The following is a 10,569-nucleotide window of genomic DNA, read 5'->3' on the forward strand; positions in this document are numbered from 1 at the left end:
TTAGTACATTTGGGGTTTTGATTATCATGTGATGGGAGGTATTTCTGTTCTGGTCCAGTCTGTTTGGAGTTCTGTAGGCTTCTTTTATATTCATGGGCATCTCTCTCTTTAGTTTAGGGAAGTTTTCTTCCATAATTTTGTTGAAGATATTTGCTGGCCCTTTAAGTTGTAAAGGCCCACTCTCATCAATACCTATGATCCTTAGATTTGGTTTTTTTCATTGTGTACTGGATTTCCTGGATATTTTGGGTTACAAGCTTTTTGCATTTTGCATTTTCTTTAACTGTTGAATCCATGGTTTCTATGGTATCTTCGGCACCTGAGATTCTTTCTTCTATCTCTTGTATTCTGTTGTTGATATTTGCGTCTCTGGTCCCTGATTTCTTCCCAAGGATTTCTATCTCCAAAGTTGTCTCCCTTTGTGCTTTCTTGGTTGTTTCTTCTTCTGTTTTTTGATCCTGGAAAATTTTGCTCAGTTCTGTCATTTGCTTGTTGGTGTTTTCCTCTAATTTTTTAAGCGATTTTTGTGTTTCCTGTTTCATGACTTCTGCCTGTTGATCAAGGTTCTCCTGTATTTCTTTAAGTGATTTTTGCGTTTCCTCCTTATTGGCTTTTGTATTCTCCTGAATTATTTTTTAAATGATTTTTGTGTTTCCCTTGTAAGGGCTTCTAATTTTTGATCCATTTTCCCCTGAATTTAAGTATGTCCTTCATGTGTGTACCTTGATTATTTAACGTTTTAATAAATAGTGGCTATAGCACATAATTTAATTATTTGTGAAGCAAGAGAAATATTTAAGATAATAAATATGCAATCTAAATGTTTATATTTCTCTATCATAGAGGAGCTGTTTATAAATATATTTAATGCAATATTTATTGACTATATGCATATATTAAGAAAAATATATAGAGAGGCAAAGTTTAAAAAATTGTGTTCGAAATAATGATTATAAAATTTGTCTAAAAAGTTTTCTATGCAAAAGACCAACTATTAATATTCTTCAAAACCCCAATGTAATGGCTCTTTGGAATAAGGTATAAATATTGTTTTTTATTAAACATTTTTCTGATTCTATCTCATAATTTTGTATTAACATAGCAACAGAGCCATAATAGGGTGCTCAAATTTACTTGGAGGTAAAGAATATAAATTTACATTAGTGACCCTTTACCAAAGGACTTTGTGAAACAGCCAACAATTGAGTTTTTTGTAAAGTAAATTATCCCACATAAGTTAATTCTCTATGGGATTAGGACTTGCATTCCTCTTGAGACTACAAGACAGAGGTTTATGTTCTCTTGTGGCAAGCTTGAGGTGAGATCTTAACAAATTAACATTTTCTCAAAGCTTTTAAAATCATTTAAATTACATAATCTGTCTTTTTTTATTTAAGTTTTCTGTGCCACAGTTTGCTTAGGATGTAACTGATCCAATGGTCTTATTTTTACCTCCCTGAATGCCCCTAGATCTCACTCTGTTTCTGAGTAATTGCTCATAATAGGGAAATACTCTACCATTGAATTACACTACATGCCTATAACCCCATTCATCTTCTACAAGTATTGGACAGGCTGTATTATGTGAAATTACTGGGTTGGCAATCCTGATATTGGTCCTTTGGTATGGCTGATAAAATAATTTAAAGACTTTGAATATTTAGCTATGTTGCAGAGAATAGATAAGCTTTAGTCCCCATGGCCTAATAAAGACAGTTTAGTCTGTGAAATAATGATTTTAAAATATTGTATACTGAGGATGGCACTAGTAGAAGAAGCTAGTTCAATATATTCATCTGATAAGATTTACTAGAACAAACAATCACTATACAGAAGATTCCAAGTGAGTGACGCATGGGCAGTATAAGGCTATTAACAGGTACTAAGATGCAAAATGTGTTTTGGGCCTAGTACTATTGGTCTTAAGTTCTTTTTTATTTGTTGAATATTTGCTTGAATATTTGTTGAATATTTGGTTTTAGAATCAATGTAATTTTGGCTCATATATCAAGTTGGGCAGGGTTCCGTCTCCTTCTATTAAGTAGAATAGTTTGCTTAGTATTGGTATCAGGTCTATGTTGAAGTTCTGATAGAATTCAGCAAAGAAAAATCTGGTATTGTCTTTTTAGTTGGTACAGGGGCTTTCAGTGAGCACATCTGTTCCTTTAGAGGCTTTGGGACTGTTCAGACAGTCTGTCAGATCTTAATTTATATTTGCTATTCAGTATCTGGCTAGGAAATTGTTCATTTCATCCAGATTTTCCACTTTTATTGATATATGTATTTGTTGTCGGATCTGATGATTTTTTGTTTAATTTTTTTAGATTACCTCATTTTCTATTGTTCTTTATTTCTTTTCATTTCCTGTTGTGTTAATTTGGATGCTTACTTTGTGTCCTCGTGTTTGTAAACACAAGGGTTTTCTATCTTGCTGATTTAATCAAAGAATCTGCTCATGGTTTTGTTGGATTCTTGTCTAGGTATTTCTTCTTCTATTTGGTTGGCTTCAGCCCTGAGTTGAAAGATTTCCTTCCTTCTACTCTTCTTTTTTGTATTAGTTTCTGTTTTAAATTTTTCTGGTATATGGTTAAGCTGGTAATATGTGCTCTCTCCAGCTTCATCTTCGAGTCAATCAGAGCTATGAATTTTGGTCTTAGCACAGCTCTCTTTGTGTCACATAATTTTGGGTATGTTGAGCCTCCATTTTAATTACATCCACAATAGTCTTTGATTTCTATCCTTATTTCCTTCTTGAACAATGTCTCATTAAGTAGAGAATTGTTTAGTTTACAGGTATAATTTGTTTTCAATCGTTTTTTTTTTTTTTTTTTTTTTTTTTTTTTTTTTTTTTTTTGTTGCTATTGAAGATCACACTTATTCCATAGTGATCTCATAGAATGTATGGAATTATTTCAATCAACTTATATCTGTTGATGTCTGTTTTTTGACCATTTATTTGTAGACTTTTGAGATGGTATCATGGTGTGCTGAGAAAATGTTATATTCTTTTATTTAGAATGAAATGTTCTATAGATATCTATTAAATGCCTTTGGAAAAAAAACTGCTGTTATTTTCATTGTGCTTCTGTACAGTTTATGTTTCTGTGACCTGTCCTTTAACGAGAGTCAGTTGTTGAAGTCAGGCACAATTACTGCCTGAGGTGCAATGCATGCTTTGACCTCCAGTAAAGTTTCTTTCATTAATGATAATGCCTTTGCATTTGGAGCACAGCTGATCAGAAGTGAAAGTTCTTCATGCTATAATTTTTCTTTGGTGTTTACAAAGTGGCCCTCCATGCCTTTTTTTATGACTTTTGGTTGCCAGTCTATTTTACTGTTACTTGGTATGTATAATCAATCATGATTCAGGGGACTACTTTTTTGGAAAATTGTTTAACAACCTTTAACTCTGTGGTAGAATTTGTCTTTGACTCTGAGATGCAGTCCTTAAATGCTGCAAAATGTTGTGTCCTGCTTACATATTCAGTCTGTTAGTCTATGTCTTTTATTTGAGAGTAAAGTGCGGCATTACGGCTGTGAGATATGGAGGAATAGTGATTGTTGCTTCCTGTTATTTTTGATAAAATTATTATATCTGTGTAATTATATTTTTCTTTTGGGTTTGATAATGGAGGCTTAATTTATTGCTTTGTAGAGTGTGTGGTATCCCTCTTTTGGTTGATGTTTTCCAATGATTATGCTCTGAAGTGTTGGATTTGTGGATAAATGTTTATTATTTATTTTTATTTTTAATTTTATAGAATGCTTCACTGAGCCACTGACAAACACTTCACACTTATACCATCAGTCCAGGTCAGTAGTGACAGTTTAGCAAATTATCAGCTGTTGTAACTTTACCTATCACAGACGCCTAGGAAGCAGCAACATACAAATTAGCAGGAGGAATTTGGAGGCGCGGCAAGACAAATTTTCAGCTGTGCCTCTTTCTGCAAATGGAAGATCAGTGACGATATGTTTCAAAGATTCTTTGCAAAGCTAGCAATATAATGAACCCTATCTAAGATTTCGTGAGTATCCCTTGAAATTATATTCTCCTTCAAAATATCACTAGTCTGGAACAGGTTTTGTCTTATCATATGTCTTGCTTCACATTGTGATACTGACTGAAATGAGATTGTTTAAAATAACCTAACATTTCAATAGCAGAAATAATTGGGACATACACCTGGAGAATATTTTGCTATGTTTTTCAACATTTTATTACTCAAAATAGACTTAAACTATTCAATGTTAGGTAGAGAATTCAAGAATATCATTAGCAAAAATCTTTCTTCGCATGTTTTATTTAGCCTAAGTAAATTATTTCTCATTTGTTTCTTCATTTGTTTTCCCCAGCAAAACTTTTTACACAACCGAATTTCTAAAGTAATCTCAATTTTCCACCTCATATTTTCAAAGTTAACATGCTCAATAGCACCTCTTTTACTAATACTTTTTATTCATTGTCATTTTCTTCTTCACACAGTTGTTTTGAAAGATTAGAATAGAAATAAAATAAACTTTATGACTGGACACATGATCATTTCTGCAACTTACATTTATTCAAACACCCAGTGATATTATTTGTAGTAATTTTCAAAGGGCTGTAAATAATATATATTTACAAATTTATACATAATTACAAAATATTGAAGTGTACACTCTTTCTCATTTTCTAAAATTTAATAATGCTGTACATGAAATATTCCAAAAGAATAAATATGTTTTGCAGATTTATGAGGAATTTCAATATGCTAGTGATTACAAAATAAATATGATGAAATTAAAAAATATATACTTCTTTACTCCCAATGAAATTTATTATTTAGTATAAATATGTTATTTGTAAATAAAGACAAGAATTTTATGAAATTTCTGGAAAACAGTTGAGATTCTCACACCACATTTACTACTAAGTGAATCAGAAACAGACCTACCTCTACCATATCAGCATGGCACAGCATATTCGTGATGTTGCCAAATGATTTTTAAAAGAAAATTCAAAATATTGTATGTCTGCTATTTGTCTAGATTTTAACATTTGAATTCCTATTGTGGACAAGTATTATTTTATAGTTGTATTGATTCAGAAATGAAAATACACGGAAGGATATCTTTTTTTGTGAGACCATTAATCATTTGGAGTGTTCTTTTCTCATCCTGTTAGTTTGACTGAAAATATTAGTGATGAAATATATTTGACATTGTGTTCATTATAATTTAAGATACCTGTAGTATATGTGGAAAAGTATTTTGCAATTGCTTGTAGTATATACAAAAGTAAAAATAAATTAGCTCAGCATTTTTGATGTATGTATATTCCTTTATAATGCAATGAATACATGTCCTTTACATACTTCACTTATTTTTAATTTTGAGGTTAATTTTAGATGTGATTCCAAGCTCCTGAGCTAACATCCATTTGCCATTGAGTGTGTTCTTTTGTGATTGGGATACCACACTCAGGATCGTATTTTCCATTTCTATCCATTTGCTGGAAAATTTCAGGAATTCATTCTTTTAAATAGCTGAATGGTGCTCCATTGTATATAGATATATTTGCAATAGTTTCTGTATCCATTCCTCTGTTGGGGGACTTCTGGGTTCTTTCCGGCTTCTGGCTGTTATAAACTCGACTGTTATGAACATAATGGAGCATGTGTCCTTATTACATGCTGGGGAATATTCCGGTTACATGCCCAGAGCTTGTATAGCAGGGTCCTCTGGTAGAATCATGTCCAGGTTTTTGATGAGCTTTCAGATTGATTTTTCAGAGTTATTGTACCAATTTGCGACGCACAAGCTTTTGAGAAGTATTCCTCTTTTTAGACATCTTAGTCAGCAACTCTTTTCTACTGAATTTTTGATGTTAGTCATTCTGAACTATGGGATGTGAAATTTCAAGGTTGTTTTGATTTGCATTTCCCTGATGACTAAGATTGTTGAACATTTCTTTGGCTGCTTCTCACCCATTTTATATCCCTCAGATGTAAATTCTTTTGTTAGCTCTGTAACCTGTTTTAAATAAGGATATTTCGCTCTCTGGAGTCTTATATCCTGGATATTTCCTTTTGTCTGTCATATGGTTGGTAAAGAGCTTTTCCCAACTTGTTGGTTTGCATTTAGTCAAATTGTCAAGGTCCTTTGCTTTACAGTATCTTTCTATTGTATGAAATGTCATTTGTCAATTCTAGATCTATAAGAATAAATCATGTGTGTTCTGTTAGGGAAAATTCCCTCTGTGTCCATGAGCTCCAGGCTCTTTCCTAGTTTCTTTTCTATTAATTTAAATATGTCTGGTTTATGTGTATGTCCATAATCCACATGGACCTGAGTTCAGTACAATAAGATAATGGATCTATTCACATTCTTCTGCATACTGACCTCCACTTGAACCAGCACTGTTTGTTTAAAAGGCTATCTTTTATTCACTGCATGGGTTTTGCTCTTTGTCATATATAAAGTTACCATAGGTGTGTGGGTTCATTGCTTGGTCATAAGTTCTGTTCCATTGCTCTACCTACATGCCACTGTACTATTATGATTCAGTATTCAACACTATCACTTTTTAGTATCACCTGAGGTGCAGGATACTGATTCCCCTGGAAGTAATTTTACTGATGAAAATAGTTTGACATGTACTGGAATTGCTGTTATTCCAGTAGAATTTAGGAACTGCTTTTCTAACTTTGGAAGAATTTAGATATGATTTTAATTGGGATTGCTTTAAATCTGTAGATTGCTTTTAGCAATATGGCCGTTTTTAGTATATCAATCCTGCCAATCCAAGTGCATAGGAGATTTTTCCATATCTGAGGTTTCGTCAATTTCTTTATTCAACAACCCAAAGTAACTGTCATATAGATCATTCACTGTTTTCATTAGAGTCAAACCAAGATACTTTATATTATTTGTGCCTTTCACAAAGGGTGTCATTTCCCTAATTTTTTTGCAGCCTGTTTTTTCATTGAGTATAGGAAGGCTAATGATTTGCTTGAGTTGATTTTATATCCAGCCACATTGCTAATGTTGTTTATCAGTTGTATGTGTTTTCTGGTGAAGTTTTATGGGTCCATAGTCCATTATGTATACCCTCTCACCATCTGAAAATAATAATAATTACAATACATGATTTATTCCATAGTAATCTGATAGGAGGCCTGAAATGATTTCTATCATCTTACATCATTTGAGGTCTGTTCTGTGAGCAATTATAAACTCTATTTTTGAGAACGTTTCATGATGCGCTGAGGAGAAGGTATATTGTTTTGATTTAGGATAAAATATTCCATAACTATCTATTAACTCCATTTGGTACAAAACGTCAGTTAATTTTACTGTGTTTCTGAAAAATTTGTTTCTCTGATCTATCCATTGAGGAGCGACAGGTGTTGAAGCCATCCACAATTACTGTGTGAGGTTCAATGCATGCCTTGACTTTCATAGATGTGGGTGCTCTTGCTTTCAAAGCATACAAGCTCATAATTGAAAGTATTTCATGGTAGATATTTCCTTTGATGGGTATGAAGTGTTCTTTTGTATATTTTTTGATGACTTTTGGAGACAGTCTGTTTTACTGGATATTGAAATGCCAAATCCATCTTGTTTCCAAGAAACACTTGTTTGAAAATTTGTTTTCCAAATTTTTACTCTGTTGTAGAGATTTTCTTTGACACTGAGATTCATTTACTCTATGGAGGAAAATGTTGGGTCCTGTATATATATCCAGTCTGTTAGTCTATATCTTTTATTGGGACATCGAGTGCCTGGATGCGTTAAAATGTTAAGGACTAGGGATTGTGGCTTCCTGTTATTTTTCCTGTAATTTTTAAATTTGTGAATTTAATAATCTTCTTTTGGATTTATTATTAGAGGAGCAACATATTGCCTTTTCTAGGATGTGGTTTCCATCTTTTTGTTGTTTTCCATTAATTATGATTTGAAATGCCAGATAGTAGAAACATGTTTAGTTATTTCTTATTTTTATAGAATGCTTACCTAATCTATTCCCATCAGTCTAGATCAGTAGAATCAGGAAACAATTAAGAGTTAGCAGTTTTTACCATACAAAGCATAGATGTCCAGGATACAGCCAACATACAAGTTAGCAGGAGGAATTTGGATTAATAGCAGGACAAGATTTCACCTGTGCCTTTCTCTGCAAAGAGAAGATCAGTGATGATATCATCCAAACAATCATTGCAAAGCAAGCTCTATAAAGAACTCCATCTAAGCCTTAGTGTGTATGAATTGAAAATATAATCTTTCAAAAATAACACTGTTTTTGCCTTATCACATGTCTTACCTCACCTTAAGATCCTGACTGAGATGAGATTGTTGAAACTCTCCCACTATATACTACAGCAGAAAGAACTGGGCCATACACCCAGAGAATGTTTTACTTAATTTCTCATTATTTTATTCCTCCAAATGGATGTAAACTATTCAATGCTAGATGGACCAGTACAAGAATGCCATTAGAAAGGAGTCTTTCTTCCCCTGCTTTATTTAGCCTACATAATTATTTCTTATTTGTTCCTTCATTTGTTTCCCCCAGCAAAACTCTTTCCATATTAACTTATATTCTTGAGAAATTTTTATATTTCCACTTTAGAAAATCAAAAATAAAAATGCTCCATAGTACAAATTTTAGTAATACTTTTTCTTCATTGTCTTTGTCTTCTTCACAGATTAGTAATTGAAAGATTTGTAATTGTAAAAAGAAAAAAACAACACAGGACTGGACACCTCTTCAGGTTTGCAAATCACTTATATTTATTCAAAACATCAATGATAATATTTTTATTAATTTCTCAAACAACTGTAATAAAATATTTTATCAAAGTTTTTATATAATTAAGAAAAACTGAAGAGTGCACTCCTTGATTTTTTGGACAATTTAATTATTCTGTACTTGAAATATTCCAAAAGAATTAATATTTTGGCAGGCATATGAGAACATTTAATCCTTAATTGAAATGAATTATTTTTGGTAGTAAAAAATAAATATCATAAAATTAAAAATTGCACTCCCTTACTCCCAAGTAAATGTAATTTCTTAAATAGTAGAAATATAGTGTAACAATTAATGTATTGTCAATTTGAGTGACCATTAATCATTGTGTGTATACAATTCTCATCCTCTTTGTTTGTTTCTAGTATCTCCAGAAAATATTAGTCATAAAATATATTTTACTTTCTATTTATTATACGATATCTGTTGTCTATGTTGAAAAGTATTTTAAAATTGGTGACATTATTTACAAATATAAAAATATATTACCTCAGCTAATTTGGCCTATATATGTCCTTTATTATGCAATGAAAAAATATGTTCAACCCATTTTCACTGACTCTGTTCTAAACCTGTGCGCATATTTATCAATTTAAAATTCCAAATCATCTAAGAACAATTGCTTAATATAAAGAATAATTTCATACAACATAATCATTGCACAAATCTATTAAATACACATTATTAAATCATGATTTGCAACACCTCCATCCTGAAAACATTCGTAGATTTTGCTTCAAATCAGAATTTTTATCTAGGTTGTTATCACTAATTGACATTTTCTTAAGTTGCAGATGGAAAGAGTGGTGGTCAGATACTTGATTTTTATAAATTTCCCTTCTTTGTTCAATTTTGCTGGCTATAAACATCTGAAAACACTCTATAAATAATAGCATTTCATCTAGGCAAGGGAAGTGATGATAATAAATACCGTGTTTAAACTAAAGCCATTTAATAAATCGAGAGGTGGAATACATGAAGAGAAATTGGAACTACTAATTCAATTGAGTTTAATATAAACATCTGTGTGAAATAAATGCTTTATTTTAAAAAAGCTTGTTGTTCAATATCATTTCTCCATACCTGTTTTAATTTCTCCACATATTAATGTAATCTTCAACATCTGTGGTCTCACTAAATTATCTTCAATTTTTAACATGTCTTTCTGAGACAAACCCCCACCAAAAACAAACAAACAAACAAACAAACAAACAAAAACCCGCAGAGATTCAAAGAAGAATGAATATGGCCAACAAGGTAAGAGAGCAGACCAGTATTCTTTTCCTGTCGAACATAATAGTTACATCCTGAGATTCCATTTAGGAAACAAATTTCATAAGGCCAGAGGAATAAAAATGTTGATAGACCATATTAATGTTTTTCACAGGAAATTGAGTCTAGGTGTTTGACCAAATTTCTTAACCGTATTTTTTTTTAAAGCCCATTATTTTTTGCCATGAAAGGAATACTAAAAAAGACAGAACAAAAATACCCTGCCCCTTCTGGGTATCCTTCACATAAACAGTCCCCCAAAGCAGACACTATTGTGAATGTCAGCACTTGTTAACATGAGTATGATAGAACTGTGTATTGCCACCACAAATACAGAGGTGGGTGCTCTCCACCACCTATTGAACTGAGGACAAGTTCCCCAATAGTGGAGAAGGAGATTAAGTAGCTTGTACCACATAGGATGAACAAGTAGTGAAACTATGAGGTAACCCCAGGTCTTTCAGGGACTAAGCCAATTACCTTTGAGTTCACAAGGTTGGTTC

This window comes from Apodemus sylvaticus, assembly GCF_947179515.1.
Source record: "Apodemus sylvaticus chromosome Y unlocalized genomic scaffold, mApoSyl1.1 SUPER_Y_unloc_5, whole genome shotgun sequence".
Classification (NCBI taxonomy): Eukaryota; Metazoa; Chordata; class Mammalia; order Rodentia; family Muridae; genus Apodemus; species Apodemus sylvaticus.